We start from the raw sequence: 21,405 nt of genomic DNA on the forward strand, positions 1-21,405 counted from the left end.
ATAAGAACCATTGGCTGTGGCTCACATCACGTATAGAGACTCCAGTCATGAAGGAACTATTTATTGCCATTTGGAACTATGTGCAGAATTACTTACTTTACCTAAGAGGATGTCACCAACACTGAGGTTCTTTACAGTGACAAAAGCCAAGTCTGACAAAGGATCATAGGACCCAAAGGGCTTTGGATCAGAGATCTAAATATACTTTCCTATTTTTTCTCTTTGATAGAATGTGGATAATCTTCTACAATCTTAAAAACAGTTGGAATTTTTGAGGAAGAAGGGACCCCAGAAATTCAGTCCAATAACCTCAATGCTACAGATGAGAGTTTAAAAAAGGATTCCACTTGTGTCAGTTTCAGTCATCCCAAAATTGGAAACCCAGATGAATCTAGATGTGCAAGAGGTTTATGGGGAGAAATGCCTCTAAAACATAATATTGGCGGGAATAGAAGGAGGCAGAAAGTTCCACTGACGGTGATTCAGTCCTCTCACACCTGCGAGAGCAGAGGGAAGGAGGGGATCCCATAGGTGTGATGCTTGGGTCTGAAATGACGTACACAGCAACTCATGGCTGGGCGACACAACAGTGTCCAGAGTTGGGACTTTAAAGGATGATCTGATCATGAGGACTCCAACCTCATCAAAGGGCTAATCCACCAGGCAGATTACAATCTGAATGAACTGCCCGATGGTAACAGTAGACATTGGAACATGACTGGAGTAAGTCGGTCACTGGGGGTGTGTCCTTGGGGACTATATCTGTCCTGGTCTTTTTCTCTCTCTCTGTCTCTGTCTCTAGCTATCTCTGTTTCCTGGCTACCATGGTTGAACAGTTTTCCTCCCTCATGCCCTCTGCCATGATGTTGTGCCTCACCTCAGGTCCAAAGAAGTGGAGCCAGTTGACCCGGTACTGAGACCTCAGAATCCATGAGCCCAAATAAATCTTTCCTCCTCTAACTCATTCTTGTTTGGTATTTGGTCGCAGAGATGCAAAGCTAACTAATACAAGAGGAGAATCCTCAGACTGCCGTATACCCCTGAGGCAGTCTTGTCTAGGCCAATGAGGAGTTCCTGAGCAAAGACTGAAGATTAGAGGAGACACGATGGGCAGAAATAGCCCAGCCCTGCTGCCCAACAGGCTTAGTTGTTGGCTAGAAGCAGCTTAGGGGGAGTCATTACCTTGGTGTGAATATCTCAGTGGATCAAAAGGTGTGAAAGATAGAAGCTGTCAACTCACCATACTCCCTACGTCAGGTTTTCTTAAGGGGAACTCTGAGCAGCTTATCTCCTCCCTTTCCAAGAGACTCACAAAGGGTCCTCCATCTTAGTGCTGTACTTCCAGTCTTGCCATCTCAGTCATGACTTAAGCTGGCCTAACTAGACTCTTTGGATTAAATTTCAAATATTAGAAGAAAGAAATTTTCTTCTTACTTTAACAGCAAAACTATAATAATAAGTTAGGGTAGTGGGTTGCTGTCTTTCTTGTTACATGAGAGGAGCAACACTTCAGAATGAAGAGAAGTAGAATCCAGCAGCACTGAGAGGTGAGGTTGGGGGGGAGAAAGTGTGTGTGTGTGCGTGTGTCATGGGCACACGGACTCCTAGTCCTAGTCCCTAAGACCCTGCCTGGCACCACAAGTTCTTCCTTCAGCACTGGGAGCTTCCTCAGACACATGGGTTAGTGGATTCCCTTTTACTTGGTGTAGTAGGCAGATTTCTCAGATGATCCAAATTCCTAGCCCCTGGATCATACACCTTCTGCCAGTTATTGCATCAAACACTAATTCAGGTATTGCAGTAAGGGATTTTGCACTTGTAATCAAGGTCCCACATAAAATGACTCTAAGAGAGGGAGATTATTCAGGTGAACCTGACTTAATCACATGAACCCATAAAACTGAATCTACGGATTAAAGATAAATCAGATTTGAAGTAAGAACAGCTCAGTGAGGGAGATGGAGAGGCTATAGATGTAAAAATGAAGAGATCCTCTAGTTGCTGAGAGAAGTCCCCTAATGGCAGTTTCACAACCAGAGAACTTAATTTCTTGGAAACAGGTTTATCCCCAGGGTCTTCAGACTTGAGCTCAGTCAGAACAACTACTTGGTTTCATGCAGTCCCTGAGATTGTAAGCAAAGAAGTCAACTGTGCTATACTTAGGCTTCTGATATATAGGACGTATTTTAAGTGACTAAGTTTGTGGCAATGTGTTTACTAGCAATAGAAAGTGAGTTTGTTTATTTTACACTTGAAGAAGTCCCGACTAACCAGTGAGGAGAACATAGCCTCACTTTTACTCCCCCATCAAGATTCTAGAATCTACTGTTCTTTGCTGTTTTACTTGGACATGAATCTGCTTACAGTAGTATCTGTTATTGACTATCTAGTGTGATTAAAGAATCAAAAAACTGCATTTGAATGGGGCCAGAGGGAACCAGAATAGTTCTTGGTTCTAAGGTAAGCTGGGGACACTGAAGGAATGCAGAGGAGAATGGGAGGAAATGGCTGGCAGGAGATGGTGTCTGGGGATCCAAAAGAGAAAGGTCTCCTGACTCGTCTTCCAGCTTCACCTATTTCACCACAGCAGACAGAGTGGTGTTTCTTTTTTTTTTTTTTTTTATAATTTTTTTTATTATTTATTTTAATTAAAAATCGTAAATTTACATAGGGCAATCTTGTTTGATTCATTCTGTTTTTTTCCCCTCCCCCCACCCCTCCCACCCTCTTTTCCCTCTATACAGTCCTTCCTTCCTCCATTCTTATCACCCTCCTATCCCTAACCCTAAACCTAACCCTAACCCTAACGCTAACCCCTCCTACCCCCCCTTATATGTCCTCATCCGCTTATCAGCGAGATCATTCATCCTTTAGTTTTTTGAGATTGGCTTATCTCACTTAGCATGATATCCTCCAATTTCATCCATTTGCCTGCAAATGCCAAAATTTTGTCATTCTTCATGGTGGAGTAATATTCCATTGTATATATATGCCACAGTTTCCTTATCCATTCATCAACTGAAGGGCATCTAGGTTGGTTCCACAATCTGGCTATAGTGAATTGAGCAGCTATGAACATTGATGTGGCTGTATCTCTGTAGTATGCTGATTTTAAGTCCTTTGGGTATAAGCCAAGGAGTGGGATAGCTGGGTCAAATGGTGGTTCCATTCCAAGCTTTCTGAGGAATCTCCATACTGCTTTCCAGAGTGGCTGCACTAATTTGGAACCCCACTAGCAATGTGTGAGTGTACCTTTTTCCCCACATCCTCGCCAACACCTATTGTTGCTTGTGTTCTTCATAATCACCATTCTAATTGGGGTGAGATGAAATCTTAGGGTAGTTTTGATTTGCATTTCTCTTATTACTAGAGATGTTGAACATTTTTTCATAAATCTGTTGATTGCTTGTACATCTTCTTCTGTGAAGTGTCTCTTCATTTCCTTAGCCCATTTGTTGATTGGATTATTTGTATTCTTGGTGTAGAGTTTTTTGAGTTCTTTATAGATTCTGGAAATTAGTGCTCTATCTGAAGTATGAGTGGCAAAGATATTCTCCCACTCTGTAGGCTTTCTCTTCACATTACTGATAGTTTCCTTTGCTGAGAGAAAGCTTTTTAGTTTGAATCTATCCCAGTGGTTGATTCTAGATTTTATTTCTTGTGCTATGGGAGTCCTGTTAAGGAAGTCTGCTCCTAAGCCAACAAGTTGAAGGTTTGGACCTACTTTTTCTTCTAGAAGATACAGGATCTTTGGTCTAATTCCGAGGTCCTTGATCCATTTTGAGTTGAGTTTTGTGCAGGGTGAGAGATAGGGATTTAGTATCATTCTGTTGCATATGGATTTCCAGTTTTCTCAGCACCATTTGTTGAAGAGGCTATCTTTTCTCCATTGCATATTTTTGGCACCTTTGTCTAATATGAGAAAATTGTATTAATTTGGGTTTGTGTCCATGTCCTCTATTCTGTACCATTGATCTACCTGTCTATTTTGGTACCAATACCATGCCATTTTTGTTACTATTGTTTTGTAATAGAGTTGAAGATCTGGTATTGCGATACCCCCTGTTTCGCTCTTTCTACTGAGAATTGCTTTAGCTATTCTGGGTTTCTTATTCTTCCAGATGAATTTCATAATTGCTTGCTCTATTTCTGTAAGGTACACCATTGGGATTTTAATTGGAATTGCATTGAATCTGTGTAGCACTTTTGGTAGTATGGCCATTTTGACAATATTAATTCTGCCTATCCAAGAACATGGGAGATCTTTCCGTCTTCTAAAGTTATCTTTAAATTCTTTCTTTAGTGTTCTGTAGTTCTCATTGTAGAGGTCTTTCACCTCTTTTGTGAGATTGATTCCCAAGTATTTTATTTTTTTCGATGCTATTGTGAATGGGGTAGTTTTCCTAATTTCTATTTCTGAAGATTCATCACTTATGTATAAAAATGCATTGGATTTATGAGCATTGATCTTGTAACTTGCTACTTTACTGAATTCACTTATGAGTTCTAAGAGTTTTCTGGTGGAATTTCCAGGTTCCTCTAAATATATAATCATGTCATCAGCGAACAGGGATAGTTTGAGTTCCTCTTTTCCAATTCGTATCCCTTTAATTTCTTTGGTTTGTCTAATTGCTCTGGCTAGAGTCTCAAGAATGATATTGAATAGAAGTGGTGAAAGAGGGCATCCCTGCCTTGTTCCAGTTTTTAGGGGAAATGCTTTCAGTTTTTCACCATTTAGAATGATATTGGCCATGGGCTTAGCATAGATGGCCTTTACAATGTTAAGGAATGTTCCCACTACCCCAATTTTCTCTAGTGTTTTGAGCATGAAGGGATGCTGTATTTTATCAGATGCTTTTTCTGCATCTATTGAAATTATCATGTGATTCTTAACTTTTAGTCTGTTGATATGGTGAATGACATTTATTGATTTCCTGATGTTGAACCAACCTTGCATCACTGGGATAAAACCCACTTGATCGTGGTGCACTATCTTTTTAATATATTTTTGTATGCGATTTGCTAAAATTTTGTTGAGAATTTTTGCATCGATGTTCATTAAGGATATTGGTCTGAAATTTTCTTTCCTTGATGAGTCTCTGTCTGGTTTAGGTATCAGTGTGATATTGGCTTCATAGAATGAGTTTGGGAGGGTTCCCTCCTCTTCTATTTTATGGAATACTTTGAGAAGTATTGGAATGAGCTCTTCCTTAAAGGTTTTGTAGAACTCGGCTGAGAACCCATCTGGTCCCGGACTTTTCTTTGTTGGTAGGCTTTTGATGAACTCTTCTATTTCATTGCTTAAAATTGATTTATTTAAGTTGTGTATGTCCTCCTCGTTCAGTTTAGGTAATTCATATGTCTCTAGAAACTTGTTGATGTCTTTGAGGTTTTCTGTTTTGCTGGAGTATAGATTTTCAAAATAGCTTCTAATTATGTTTTGTATTTCACTCGTGTCTGTTGTGATATTTCCTTGTTCATTCCGAATTTTAGTAATTTGAGTTTTCTCCCTCTTTCTCTTTTTTAGTGTGGCTAAGGGTTTATCAATTTTGTTTATTTTTTCAAAGAACCAACTATTTATTTTGTTAATTTTTCCAATTGTTTCTTTTGTTTCAATTTCGTTGATTTTAGCTCTGATTTTAACTATTTCCTGTCTTCTACTACTTTTGATGTTGGTCTGTTCTTCTTTTTCTAGGGCTTTGAGCTGTAGTGTTAAGTCGTTTATTTGTTGATTTCTACTTCTTTTGTTGAATGCACCCCGTGAAATAAATCTTCCTCTAAGTACTGCTTTCATAGTGTCCCAGAGATTTTGATATGATGTGTCTTTGTTCTCGTTTACTTCTAAAAATTTTTTTAATACCCTCCTGATGTCTTCTGTTATCCATTCATCATATAATAGTGTATTATTTAATCTCCAAGTATTGGAGAAGTTTCTGTTTTTTATTCTGTCATTTATTTCTAATTTCAATCCATTATGGTCTGATAGAGTACAAGGTAGTATCTCTATCTTCTTGTATTTGCTAACAGTAGCTTTGTGGCATAAGACATGGTCTATTTTAGAGAAGGATCCATGTGCTGCTGAGAAGAAAGTGTATTCGTTCTTTGTTGGATGGTATATTCTATATAAGTCGGTTAAGTCTAAATTGTTGATTGTGTTATTGAGATCTATGGTTTCTTTATTCAATTTTTGTTTGGACGATCTATCCAGCGGTGAGAGAGGTGTGTTAAAAATCGCCTAGTATTATTGTGTTGTAGTCTATTTGATTTCTGGAATTGAGAAGGATTTGTTTGACGTACATGGATGAGCCAATGTTCGGGGCATAGATATTTATGATTGTTATGGCTTGCTGATTTATGCTTCCCTTAAGCAGTATGTAATGTCCTTCTTTATCCCTTCCGACTAGTTTTGGCTTGAAGTCCACATTAACTGAAATGAGGATGGATACTCCAGCTTTTTTGCTGTGTCCATGTGCATGGTATGTTTTTTCCCATCCTTTCACCTTTAGTCTATGGGTATCTCTTTCTATGAGATGAGTCTCTTGCAGGCAGCAAATTGTTGGATTTTTCTTTTTAATCCATTCTGCCAGTCTATGTCTTTTGATTGGTGAGTTCAGGCCATTAACATTTAGGGTTATTATTGTGATATGATTTGTATTCCCAGTCATTTGACTAATTTTTGTTTTTTGACATGATTTGGTTTCCCCTTTATTTGGCTATTCCTTTAGGCTAGTTCCTCCCGTTGCTGATTTGCATCGTAGTTTTTCATCTCTTTCTCAAGGAATATTTTGCTGAGAATGTTCTGCAATAGTGGCTTTCTTTTTGTAAATTCCTTTAGCTTTTGTTTATCATGGAAGGATCTTATTTTATTGTCAAATCTGAAAGTAAGTTTTGCTGGGTATAAGATTCTTGATTGGCATCCATTTTCTTTCAGGGCTTGGTAAATGTTGTTCCAGGCCCTTCTAGCTTTTAGGGTCTGGATTGAAAAATCTGCTGATATTCTTATTGGTTCCCCCCTGAATGTAATTTGATTCTTTTCTCTCATGGCCTTTAAAATTCTGTCTTTATTTTGTATGTTAGGTATTTTCATAATAATATGCCTTGGTGTGGGTCTGTTGTAATTTTGTGTATTTGGAGTCCTATAAACCTCTTGTACTTGGTTTTCCATTTCATTCTTCAGATTTGGGAAATTTTCTGATATTATTTCATTGAATAGATTGTTCATTCCTTTGGTTTGTTTCTCTAAGCCTTCCTCAATCCCAATAATTCTTAAATTTGGCCTTTTCATGATATCCCATAGTTCTTGTAGATTCTGTTCATGATTTCTTACCAGCTTTTCTGTTTGGTCAACTTTGTTTTCAAGATTAAATATTTTTTCTTCAATATCTGAGGTTCTGTCTTCCAGGTGTTCTATCCTATTGGTTATGCTTTCTATGGAGTTTTTAACTTGCTTTATTGTTTCCTTCATTTCAAGGAGTTCTGTTAAAAATATGGAATGCTTCATGAATTTGTGTGTCATCCTTGCGCAGGGGCCAGAGTGGTGTTTCTATAATGTGAGTCAGATCCTGTCACCCTGCTCAAACCTCTCCAGGCTTTCTTGTATCACAAGGGATGAAATGAAGTTCTTCATTGACCTAAAGGACCTTTGCCACCTGGAACATCCCCCTGTCTTCTCATTGCCCCCTCTTCCCCATCCACACTGACCTCCTTGCGAAGCCATCAACCCCACATGTTGCCTATGCCTTTAGGGCTTGATCTTTAAAAAAATGATTCCAGTAAGGACACTTAATGGGCTGGGGTTGTGGCTCAGTGGTAGCGTGCTTGCCTCGCATGTGTGAGGCACTGGATTCGATTCTCAGCACCACATATAAATAAGTAAATAAAGGTCCATCAACAACTAATAAAAATACTTAAAAAAAGAACACTTAACAAGGATATTCACACTTAGCAAAAGTTTAAATGTACAACACTTATTGCTGATTGTAGGTACAATATTATGCCACCATTCTCTAGAACTTACTCATCTTGCTTGACTAAAACTTTGTACCCATTGAGCAACTCCTCATTTCCCCCTTGTCCCAGCTCCCTGGTAACCACCATAGCACTCTTTGATTCTATCAATGTGTCAATTCTTTATGCAAGTCAAGTCATGCCTTATTTGTCTTTCTGTGACTGGCTTATTCCATGTAGCAAAATGTCCTCCAGATCCATCCATATTGTCTAGGGCTTGGCTCTTGAATTCTTGATCACTCCAGAAGTGATCATCCTTTAAAAACCTCACTGCTCACTTTTTCATCTTTGCCAGATCTTTGCTCAAATGTTACTTTTTCAAAGATGCCTCCCTTGACCACCCTGTGTAAAGTCCTAACTCCATGCCCTGAAATAGTCCTTCCTTACTTATATTCTTTTCTTTAGCACTTGTCACTATCTAACAAATTGTTTATTTTACTTATTTAACATTTAGTTATTTTCTGACTCCCCCACTAGAATGTTAGCTTTGTGCACACAAGGACTTGAGTTTGTTTTAAGCCTGCCGTGCCCCAATACCAAGAGCGGTGCTTGGTGCATAGCAGACACTCCATAAATGTTTGCTAAATGACTAATCAAAAGGGAGACATGTGCATAGGGAGAGATATTCCATTATCTTCCAAGGGTAACATTTCTTCTTATGAAGAATTTGGTGGTGAGTATATTCTTTAAGAAAAAATAGTGAGTTAGCTGCTTATTCCCACTGGCTAGAAGAATCCAGGACAGGAACAATAAGGTTTCACAACTTGCTTTTCATGTGGAGCTGACGGTGAAGACTACTGTGAGAGAAAAAGAAATACATGGTATAAAACACGAACCCCCCGGGGCCTGGAGGTTGGCTCTTGATGACAGTTATCTTTTATAAATATTAAGTAAGTGTAATCTCAAAACCACTCACTCATCTCTCCCCGCCTGCTTCCAACTAGGCAGCTGCCACTCTTGTCTGTCTTTTGTGACCTGAACAATGAAACCAACCTGGCAATAGCACTCTTTCCAAAGCAAGATTATGTGCTTTATTTCAAGAATGGAAGAGTGTAAGAACAGCCCACTGGGTCTTAAAAGCTACAGTGAGGACAGGGATTGTAGCTCAGTGGTAAAGTGCTTGCCTAACACACATGGGGTACTTAGTTCCATCTTCAGCACCCCGTAAAAATAAATAAATAAAATAAAGGTATTGTGTTCATCTACAACTAAAAATATTTTTTCAGACAATCTACAGTGAAACATTCCTAACTCTCCCCAAAATATTCTCAGAACTAGAAATATCTACTTAGGTTTATATATGTATGCATATGTATTCATTTTATATTATCCCTGTGGTGTGAATGAACCATTTGATATACACCCATTTATTTGATTCAGCAGGTTTTTGTTTTTGTTTTTTGTTATTGTTTTTTATGAGCTTGTTTTGTGCCAGACACCAGGCAGAGTGCAGGAGAAACAAAAGTGAGAAAGACAAAGGGACTTAGGTTTAGATTTGGCTACACCTAGTGGAACCCCCACCCCCAGTAACAGCAGCTGTAACCCGTACAAAGTTTTTATCTCCTTTATATAAAAGCCCAGAGGTGGGCGAAGCTTGGTGTAAAGTAAACCTGGTGCTGGGAGTCAGGCTCTTTTTATCTTCTTGCTTTGCCATACTGCCCTGCCCTAGAACGCTTCTCCCAGAGGTCTGCTGCCTGGCTACCCTTACATCTCCCTGGAACCTAGAATAACGGATACCTGTGGAGATGTCGTGCTGGTTTCCTAAGTGCTGGTCTTCTTCCTTGGATGGAGGAGGGAGTTGAGGAGGCAGACTCTAATGCTCACCATGGGAAGCTGTACTGCAGACTCCTCTGCCTGGAGGGTGAACTCCACCCGTGGTCATTAGGGGAAGGAAGCCTGGGCCAGGCACCAACACAGAGATGAAGCACCCAGAATCAAATCCAGTATGAATATTTGAACCTAGTTCGGTACAGGAGACTCAAGCCACTTGACCTAAATCAGAGGGTGGATCCTTGCAGGCACAGGGCCATATGATGCCGGGGAAGAATTCAGATTTCAGAGCCAGACAAATTTAGGTTCATGGCCAAGTTCTTTCACTAGCTGTGTGACATGTAACAAATTATTTGTCCTCTTTGTTTTCTCAGTTTAATCCTCTGTAAGGGAGGATAATACTGCTATTATTTATTAATATTACTATTACTAGCATTACTCAGTGAGATGATATCAAGTACCTGCATTTTAAATAGGCACTGTTCCTAGCAAAAGGTAAATATTATAAGCATTAATGATGATGTTGATGATGATGATGATGATGATGATGATGATGATGATGATGATGATGATGTGGTGGTGGCAGGGGCGGTGGTGGAACAAGATCTGGCTACTAGCTGCTGGGAGGCACATATCTAACTCTCCTGCTCACATCTCCAGTGGTCAGCCTGGGCGTCATTCTTCCTACTAATAACAGGCTTTTCCATGTGATAGAGAACAGGTCACAGGTCACTGAATTTGCATATCTCTAACCCTCAGACCAATAAGGAGAAGAGAGATTCTCTCACCAGAGGGCATAACTCCCAGGAGGGGCTTTGCCTGGCCAGTGCCAGTCACTATGGTCAGAGGGTTGGATTCTATCATCAGCCCAGCCTGGGACACTTATTCACACCTGTCACTTATTCACACCAGGGACAAGGGTCAGCTGGATCCTGAGAGTTATTATGTTTTCTGGGAAAATAAATAAAATAGTTGTCATTTCATATACAGCTGTTATGTCCTTTTGTGTAACTATGTGGCTAATTGTTTTTATCAATTTTTTGCTAAATTAAAAATTCCTGGAGGCAGGGACCATGACTTCTGTGTCTTCACATCCCTGAGCATCTAACATGGTACTTGATAAAGGAAGGACTTCTATAAATGGAGGCTACTGAACTGGAACTGACTGGTTTATGAATGAGAGTCAGACCAGAAAATAACAGATTCCATAGACAATGCCCCAGGAGATAAATTGAGGTTTCCTGGGAGTTTTATTTTATTCTTCTCATGAAGAATTTCAAGGCCAGTAGAAAGAACACTGAAAACCAAGAGATAAAGGTGTAGTCATGGCACTTCTATGCAAGTTGTATGATTCCAGAAATCAGTGAATTCTTGAAGCTAAAATTGCTTTATTTATGGAATAAGAATGATTGTGGTGATGACTTCCTCCCAGGCTCAAAATTCTATAAACATATTTATCTTTTTTTTTCCAGCTACTTTTGAACCTCTATTCAATATCTTAGCAATGTTATAATCAAGGTTTTCATTTGTTTAAAGGTAACTGTGTTTACTGGGTACAACTTAGACATTTCATGATCTCTTTTTCAATTGAATCTGAGGACTCTATTTAGAACGGAAAAAAAAGAACACTAGACTAAAAATTAGAAAACAGACTATAGATTCAGTTCTCCCCTGATAAGATGAGGGATATTGGCTTCAACTCTCTGAGCCTCAGATTCCTCGTTTGTACACAACACAGCTAGTGTAGGTTTGGAAAAAACTGAGATTTAACTAACATTGTAAGGTACAGGCACAGAGGAAACAAACTATCTCCCCTTTTTTTCTTTTGGTAATTGGACCATCTTTAGCTTTTGCTGGACACTAGGCAGCCCAGTCAGGGATGGCATTTCCCAGCCTCTTTCTGGCTGAGTGTAGCCATAGGATTAAGTGAAGGCCAGAGGGAGGTGAGCAGAGGTGATGTATGCACCTTCCAGTTCATCCCCAACCTAAGCACAAGCTGCCCACCCGAGCTGCCTCTACTTCCCCTTCTCACCAGACACGAAGGGTGACAACCACAGCAGTGGCCTTGGACCCTGATAACAGAAGATGCATGTTGAAAATTCACAAAGGTGGAGGATGGCAGAACTGAGTGGTCACTAAACTGGTCCACCCAGTTCTGACCACCACACCCTTGGGACTATTAAGAGAATGAATTTCTATGTTGTTTAACCCTCTATATTTGGGGGGGTCTTCTTATAGTAGCTTAGCCTGTACCCTATCAATCACTTTTACTCAAGATCCTACCAACTACAGAATTCAGATTCATTTAGGTGACACTTCTGCTTTCTTCCAGTGTTTTATGTAGTGGTGAAGAACACAGGCTCTGAAATCTGAACAGAATAGAATAATGGTCTGGTTGCTTTCTAGTCATATAACTTCAAGCACTTTACTCACTTCTCTGTGTCTTGGTTTGCCTCTCTATAAAACTGGAGTAATGATGAGATTTATCCACTGGGGTGGTTAAAAGGATCTAATGGAAGAAGGTGTATAAAAATGTTACCACAGGGCCCTGAAAACCCTCAGGTGGTGTTAGTTGTTAATACAATTTTTAACTCTATTATCAGAATCATCATTGCTATGTCACCATTATCATGTACTGATGTAAAACTGGGTTGCTGAGTAACCCAGGGTTGGGGAACCCAATATGACTGGTCACCTATCCTTCATCCAGCACTCTGGGATTCTCTGAGCATCTGTTAGACTTAGTGCATGTATGGTCCATGTTCTAAAGAGGCCTGCTGCCTTTTCGTTCTTTCTGGTTGTGATGTTGTCTGCAGTGTGACTGAACATACCATGAGCTGTGTCGTGGTCTTGCACATTCAGCATTCTCTTAGGAGCCAGAACATCTGAAGTGAGGTAGGGAGCAACAAGGAAAAACGGAAGGCAGAGTAGGGAATGGTTTATTTTTTTCATAATTGTCATCCTTATATTTGCTTCTTGATTATTAAAAAAAAGTCAGTGACAAGAGTCTAACAAAGAAGACTAAAAGTTACCATTAATGAGAAAAACTTTCCCTTTTAATCAAATGTAATATAGGACAGAGAAAAAAGCTTCATAGTTAATTGGTTCATTTAAATTTGGAATCTTAAAATAGTTTTAAATTTTCCTTTCATCATTTTAATTAAACCCATAATATGTATGTTGTAGGGAGTTATGAAAGGCAATGAACAAAATTTTTAAAAATTGAAATCTCCAGCTGTACACCATGACACATGCCTGTTATCCCAACAACTCAAGAGGCTGAGGCAGGAGGGTCACAAGTTTGAGGCCAGCCTCAGCAACTTAGCAAGGGCCTATCTCAAAATAAAAAGGGCTAGCTTTTTCTTTTATTATCATCAAAAGCACCCTGGATTCAAGAGCAGTACCAATAATAATAATAATAATAATAATAATAATAATTCTAAAAAATTAAAATTGAAATCCCCCACTACCTTGAGAAAACTACTACTAGCATGCTGAGATACCTCCTTTGAGTCTTATCTCAGCCCTCATCCTACCTTTCCAGGAATGGCACTTGCTCCCTTCCATACTTCCATGTAGATTCTGTCCCCAGAGCTCTTCCTTGCTGCTGTCCTTGAATTCCCACTGAGGACACTGGCTGTCACTGCAGTACCTGCACTGATTCGTCCAGAGAAAGGGGACCAGCAAATCAATAAGCACTTCTAATATTTGATCTCATGTGCCTTTAACACTAATGAACAGAGGTCCAAACTTAAGGACTTAAAGCACTCTATGAGGATATTAGTTGGAATAATAATGATTATTGCTATGATAACAAAAGAACTCAATGGCTGGGGTGAAGAGTACTAGACAAGTGTGTTTTAACAGAGCTGCAAACACTCCCATTTTGACCATGGACTCACATCCACTCCCCTTGGGAAATGCCAGTTTAGTGTTACCATTTCCTTTATTAAGAGAGGAAACATCATTTTCTAGAGAGGTTAAGGGACTTGCCTAAGGTCACAGTGCTTGAAATGGCAGAACTGAGCCTCAGAACTTGGGTCCTGTGTTGACTGCCCTGTGCCTCCCACCAGCACTCACAGGCCTTCAGCCTGCACCGTCTTTCCGGTTGGATGTTCTGCTCGATCCTGTCGCGTGCTCATGTGCTTCTCATGTTTTGTGTCACAGTAGGAACTAAGTCCTAATTTCTCGTCCTAACTCCTGCAGTTCTGATGTCGATGCCAATGAACCTGGATACTGGATTCACTTAGAAGGCTCATGAACACCAGCTGTGTGAACACCTCTTCTTGCTGACACAGCACCCATTCTTCTGGAACCAGATTTCTAATTTCCTTTGAAATACTGGCCATATATAGCCTCAATCTTCAGACCATGTTGTTGAAGCAGATCAATCCCATTGTTCTGGTTCCCACATGACATGAAAGTAGCCAGGCAATGCATTCTACTCCATTGGCCACAAGAATCCATCAGCATTAAACACGTGACCATGGTCAGGTCCATAGAGTTAGCTGTAAGGCTTGTGTTGGAACTCTTGACAGATACAAGTTCTCTTTCCTAAAATATGCTAAGCTGGTCAAATCTAATCTGAAAGCTGCCTGTGACTATTTTGTTCTACCAAGGAATGAAGGCAGTACAGAGGAATGGTTTTACTTTGACACAGAAAGAGATGGGAGTTAAGATGACGTCCTTTAAGAGCTTGTACCTGATGCTAACAATGGCTCTGGGCTTTTCCCACGCATGAACATTCCTTCAACTCAAACTAGTAGATGCGTGTTTCTGTTTCTGTACCTAGAAGAGTCCTGATTAGTAAATCTGCATATACTAGGATTCAGCTGCTAAAAAAGTAATGATTTTAAAGGAGATTTCACACGTTTTTAATGGACAAAAAAAGATCTGCCAAGACATGCTGCAAAGGCATTATTTCATAACCCTTGGATCTTTTTTCCCTTTTCAGAAATAATGAAGGGCTCTTCAGGAGCACATACTAAAATCCATTTTCTACCCTCCAGCCCTGACAGACGGTATAAGACTAACTCAGGGAACTCATCCAAGAGAAAGAAGACTGTCACCATTTGTGAAAATGGAGATGACTTTACACATAACTCTATTATCCAGCGCCACCTTGGCAACCTTCCAGCTCTTCACCTTCAGAATGTGTTAATAGGACTTCACGTAACCTCTCAGACAGCTATCAGATCTGAACTGAGTGAAAAGAGCTCTGGACTCAGGGTGCATATTTGGTGCTCACTGAATTCTCATTGAAGAACAGTTTCTACTGATTTCTCACTTTACCTTCTGGGATGTGTAAAATACCCAAATTGCATTTTTTTTAACCAGCTAGATAGAAGTAGTAGTGACATGCCTTTTCACCTGGGCAGCTCTGAATGATTCCATCTCCTCATAACACATCCGAATGGTGTCTCCTGTCTGGCATTCAGAATTCTTCTTTTGCTTTTTCACCATTCACTCATTCACTCACTTGCCATCTGTTGAATTCTGGGCTAGGGGGTTTTCCAGGTACTGAGGATATAGTGATGAGTAATGAACATCCCTACTAGCACCTCTTACTGAGGACCTATTGTGTGCCTACTAGTTATCTGGCCCAGTGTTTGCCATTTGGACAAAAGTTGCATCTGTCATGATTCTGCCTCACAAAGCCAGCAGGCTTTGCAGTGGTGAATCTCCCATTGACCATGTCCTACCCTCAGGTATGCCAAGGCAGATTAGGGCCAAGAACCATTGGTGTGGTTGGTGAGGAGCCTTCTGGGAGTACTAAACAGCGCTGTCTAGAGTCAGTCCCTGGATTTAGAAGGAACACTCTAGAGAAGCAAGGACTATAAGTGACATAAAGTAGAATAGTTATAGAAAGGATAATCTGGAGGAAATTATCTCAGAACTTTCTAGGCAGCCTAGACAGTGGTCTTCGTATCAAATGTCCTTCGATGCTGTCACAGTGTTTTCCTAAAGAGTCTTATGCAAGATTGAGTTTCAAAGATCATTTCTGAAGGTACAGACTAACCATAGCCAACACGGGCTCTGTTCCTGACCTGTGACCTGAGGTTAGGGAGTACTCGCACACCTCGTTACAGTCTCAGCAGCAGGACTAGCTTAAATGCTTCTCCATGAAACAGAGGCCCTTAGTGCAAAAGAAAACACATTTGCAGTAACTAGGCTGCTCAGACTAAAACAGGCCAATTCCTATTTCTCCTCAGTCAGATGGAGGCAGCAGAGCCAAGCCAAAGCCTCCAGGGAGGCCTCGGGATCTGTTTCTCCTTCCAGGCCATGTCTCATCTGATGCACTTGAGGATTTACTGATGCAGAACCTTCTGAAGGTATCCTCCCTAGTCTTTAAAAAAAATAAAAAACCACAAAAACTAGAGTTGTTCTGATTATATCTGAGATACACACCCATCAAGAAAAGTTGGAAATCACAGAAACCAAAAACGGAGTGGGGGAACTGATCACCCTTAATCTTACTGGTCATGTTTTGGTACCTTCTTGACACTTTTCTTTGTCAATGTGTATTAATGTGTGTATGTAATTTTTTAAAAATTTATTTTTATTGTACACAAATGGGATGCATACTATTTTGTATGTAATTTTAAAACAAACTCGAATCTATCAATTTTATATATTTTTATCTTAACTTCTTCCTAGTTTTTTGAGATCCTTGCCATGGCGTCTGTCATGGATTGTGTATTCCTATATATTCTCCTGGCAGCACAAGTCAGGAATAAAAGACTGGTTGTGAACTATACTCAGTGTGGAGTTGAGTTCCTTTCATTTCTGAAGTTCAGGTTAAGTGGGCAGCATCTGCCCCATCACTGATAAATTAAAAATCTGACAGAGTATTCAGCAAAACTCCCTGCCACTGCCCCAGAGGCTACATGCAGTCAGAACACAGAAATTCAGCCATGTCTGAGAAAACCATCAGCGAAGATAACCTGGGATCATAAATGGATGTTTGGATTTTAAGGTGTTGTTTGCAGGGGATATTTAGCTTGAAACATACTGTTTATTGACACTTTGTAAATGGTACAGTAAATAGATTGGAAAATATTACAAGAGTTTTTTCTCCCCAGGGAATGTATAGATAATAAAAATTCATTTAGGATGGGCATTCAATGCATTTATATTTATCATGCTGTGGGATTTACCTTGTAAAGCTGCTTTGTGAACTGAAAAGTGCTATGTAAAAATAATGTTAGCACTCATTATTATATAATTTATATGGAAAATGGATATGTACATCTATGTCAGTGAGCACACGAAGTCTGCTTTTAGAATTTAAATATAAGAAATTGTAATCTAAGTGGGTGAATTTGCAGAACTATTATGTCTGCTTTTGCAATTCACACAGTTCTATTTCTATGCATATGGTTATAGGTTTTGATGTTCCTACTTGGATTGCTTGTCTGTCAAAATATTTACAAGGAGAGGTATTAACTTTTCTTTGTTCTTATTCATAAAAAGTATCATGGTTTGAATATGAGGTGTCCCCCAAAAGTTCCTGTGTTAATGCAAGAATAGTCAGAGGCAAAATGATTAGATTATGAGAGCTGTAAACTAATCAATTCATCCTAGTTCATCACTGTAGGCAGGTGGGGTGTGGCTGGAGGAGGTGGGTCACTGGGTATGTGCCCTGGAAGGATTCATCTTCCCTGTGGCCTTTCCTCTTTATTTTCTGTTTCCTGGCTGCCATGTATGGAGAAGTACTCCTCCACCATGCCCTTCTGCCATGATGTTCTGCCTTGTCTTTGGTCCAGAGCAATGGAGTCAACCCACCATGGACTAGACTTCTGAAACCATAAGCCCAAATAAGCATTTTTTCCTCTAAATTGAACCTGTCAGGTATTTGGTCACAGAGTTGAAAAGTAGACTAACACAAGAAATATCATTTACATATATGCAAATCTATTGACCAGATTGGCCAGTCAAGGGAGTTTTCCAAATACTCTAGACAAGTGATTTGAGATTTGAGATAGACAAGATGGTCCTTTGTAGTCCCTTGTAAAACTACCCAGAAAGAAGGCAGGCCTGTGTCCATGTGTAAGTGTTGGAGAGGCTGAAATTAAAAGCCTTCCTGAGGGACTATCCTCATCTTTCAGCTGAGCCTCAGTCTACACTGGTTTGTGAGACACTTGGGTTTCAGTTACTCAGAAGCTTATGTCTCACAGTTCAGTGCCACATGCAGTGTGGCACCTAGCAACAGCTCTCTGATGGGTAATGATGAGATTTTAATTAGCTTCTTGGATCTGTCTAGAAATCCATTCCAAGCTCATTTGTGTGAGCCCAGCCTGGTCTGAGTCCTGTTCCAACTTGTTTCCATAAAAGAAGAGGCAGCAAACACATGACCTTTGCCCTCTGGGCTTCTTTCTGGAGATGCATAAACATTGAAGCTTCTGTGCCCAGGGATGAATCAAAAGCAGTGACCTTGGCCTTTCTATGGTCTGGTGTCTCAGGATGCCATGTTTCTGAGCAGGGGTTGTAGCCACCCCGCAGTCAGGCAGAGCAAAAAATTTTCTAGACTTTTTCTGTCCTCTGCTCCACACCTGAGAATCACTGACCTGCCACTATTTCTTGTCTGCAACTCTCAAAGCCCATTCCTGTCCCCTGCTTTAAATCCAGCTTTCCTAGTCCTCCAAGGCCTCTTTCAGCCTCCATTAGATCCAGACTGCACTTTGCAGCCAGGGCACAGCCCCAAAACTTAATAAATGGAGAGTTTTCATTGCTTCAAAGGGCACAAATCTTGTGAGAAAAATTTCCTTTCTGGAACACACGCCACGGTTTCCCAATATACACTCCCATGTGGCTTTCAAACTCTAAGATCTCTTGGAACTGAGTTTAAAAAAAATGCAGATCCCTGGACTTCCCAAAGACCTACTGCCCACAGCAGGATCTCTGGTGCAAAGCCTGGGAGTCTACATGGGCACCATGTGCTACATACAGAGAATACAGCCTGACCCTTAACCTGGAATATCTGACTCCCTGACCACCTGTCCAGCATTGTATCATACTGTCCTTCCCTCTCCTGCCAATGCCCTTGACTTTGCCCTTGACTCACAGTCTACTCTACTGCATGCCCTTTGTTTTAATCCCTGCTCTTGGGATTAAAAGTTTTGGGATGCTCCCAAACTGTGTTTTCCCCCAATTCCTTCTACCTGGCTAATATTTGCTCATCTTTCCAAACCTAACTCAAGCATTCAGTGCACTCTGATACCATTTCTGCTAGGACAAAGTGATTTTGTTGTTGTTGTTTTCTGTTTTTAATTCTTTTAAGATGAAAATAGTTTATTAATGTTTTATGTAATTTTTAGATCATAAATATGAATTGATAGTAGTTGTACAAATTGATGTGTTTCAGTACGACATTTCCATATGCACATATAGTGTTTTCATCACATGCACTGTCCTAACTGTTCTCTCTTGCTTGCTCCTTTCTCTGCCTGGAAGAAGTGATATTTTATCCGTTCAACAAATATTATATTTACAAATGTAAATTTACACTTACAGAATCCTTTCACATTCCAGGCACTGTTCTGGGATCTAATGGTGAACTCAGCAGACAGAAATCCCCACCTGCATATAGCTCATATTCTAGAAGAAGAGAAAAGCAGTAGAATTGCCAGATAATATGGTAGTTGTATGTATCATTTCCACAGTGGATGCACTGTTTCCCATCCCCCAGCAATCCACGAGGGACTCCCCATCATTTGTTTTCTATCTTTTTAAAATGATATTCAGGGGCTGGTGCTGTGGCTCAGTGGTAGCGTGCTTGCCTGGCACGTGTGAGGCACTGGGTTTGATCCTCAGCACCACATATAAATAAATGAATAAAATAAAGGTCTATCAACATCTGAAAAATGTTTTTAAAAATGATATTCATCTTAATGGATGTGAAGTTCTAGAACATTGTGGTTTTGGTTTACTTTTCCTTAATGATTAGAGATGTTGTGCATCTTTTCATATGTTTATTGGTTGACTCCAAAATTTTAACCTAAGCAATTGGAAGAAAGGAGTTGCTGTGAAATGAGATTAGGGAATATTGTGGGAAGAGCCAGTTTTGGCAGAAATATGGAGAATTAAATTTAAGATGCATGTTGGATCTAAGTGGAGATGCTGGTAAACAACAAGATACATGAGTCTGATGTTCAGGTGACAGATCCGACCTGGTTAAATAAATTTGGGAGTCAGTAGTAAATGAAACATGCATAAAGTTATGCAGTTGGTTGAGATCCCAAGGGAATGTTTATAGAGAAGAAAAATAGCCTGAGACCCGAGCTTTGGGGCACTCCTACTTGAAGGATGCAGATGAGGAGGAACTAAGTAGCCAAACAGATGGAAGGCAGTGGTCAGTAGAAAGATATTGTATTCTGGAAGCCAAGTAAAGACAATGTTTTAAGCAGCAGGAAATGATTTATTTATTTTTTACATTTATTTTTATTGTAAACAAATGGGATACATGTTGTTTCTGTTTGTTCATGGAGTAACAGCATACCTTAGTTCATGGAGTAAGAGCATACCAGGAAATGATTTATTAAGTCAATGCTGCTGAAAAGTTGAACCAGTGAAGACTGAGACTTGGCTGTTGTTACAGCAACAAGGAGGTCAGCTGTGACCTTGATGAGCTATTTGGGTGAATTAATTGAAGTGAAAGGCTGACTGGAGAGGATTCAAGAGAGAAGAGCCAGTACAAATTAGTGATAGTGGGTATAAAAGTATCTGAGGAGTTGCTAAAAAGTAGTGAAGGAAAATGGGGGTGGTGGGATCAAAATAAGTATTTTTGTTTAGGATAAAAATCACAGAAGTATTTTTGTTAATAATAAAAATGAGGCTGCTCCATTAATGGTAATGTAGGAGAAAAGGGAATTACTGGAGTAATGTGATCCTTTCCTCTCTACCTTTTCCTTTGCCTCTTCAGACTTCTAGCAAAGAACTCCAAATACCTCTGAACCTACTGATTGTGTTACTTTTGATCTCTTTTTGTGTATTAGTCAGATTTTCCTGCAGTCATCCTGGGTAACAACCACTCTCAAGACTCAGTGGTTTTAACAACAGTGATTCCTTTCATGCTCAGGTTGGCTGTCGTTCAGCTGCTCTCAGCTGTGTTCGACTAAGCCAGGCTAATTCTAGGCTTCGGGTTGGAGTCCAGGCTACTCCATGTGTATCTTATTCTGAGACCAGTGACTACCCTGAACACACTTTTCTTGTGAAAAATGGTGAAAGCACAGGAGAACAATCCAAAACACATACAGATACATTTAAAGGCTTTGCTTGCAACCAGTCCGTTCATATTGTCTTGGCCAAAGCGAGTCCAACATCATGAGAGAAGAAAAGTAAACGTCATCCACAGACTGGGAAGGGTCATGGTGAGGAAGATGAGTGAAGCGGGTGTGTGTGTGTGTGTGTGTGTGTGTGTGTGTGTGTGTGTGGAAGAACTGTGTGCTGGGAATGCTGTGAAGGGTCTTAGGTTCATTGTGCCATCTAACTTCCGAAGAGAGCTTTGAGGTGTGTGCTGCTTCCCATCTCATAAATAAGGCAACTGAGGCTCAGAGGGGGTCGATGACTTACTCAACTTCTCATCTTTCCTTAGAGGTGGGGCTACCATGTGTGCCCAGGAACAGCAGG

The 21,405-nt window shown here is 40.1% G+C and overlaps 1 protein-coding gene across 2 annotated transcripts in view; it reads left to right on the forward strand.

The window, feature by feature from the left end:
• The window catches only part of FAM184B (family with sequence similarity 184 member B), a 135,593-nt gene that overhangs the window by 37,490 nt on the left and 76,698 nt on the right, over positions 1-21,405 (forward strand). The window lies entirely within an intron of this gene.

Source organism: Sciurus vulgaris, assembly GCF_902686455.1.
Source record: "Sciurus vulgaris genome assembly, chromosome: 9".
Lineage (NCBI taxonomy): Eukaryota > Metazoa > Chordata > Mammalia > Rodentia > Sciuridae > Sciurus > Sciurus vulgaris.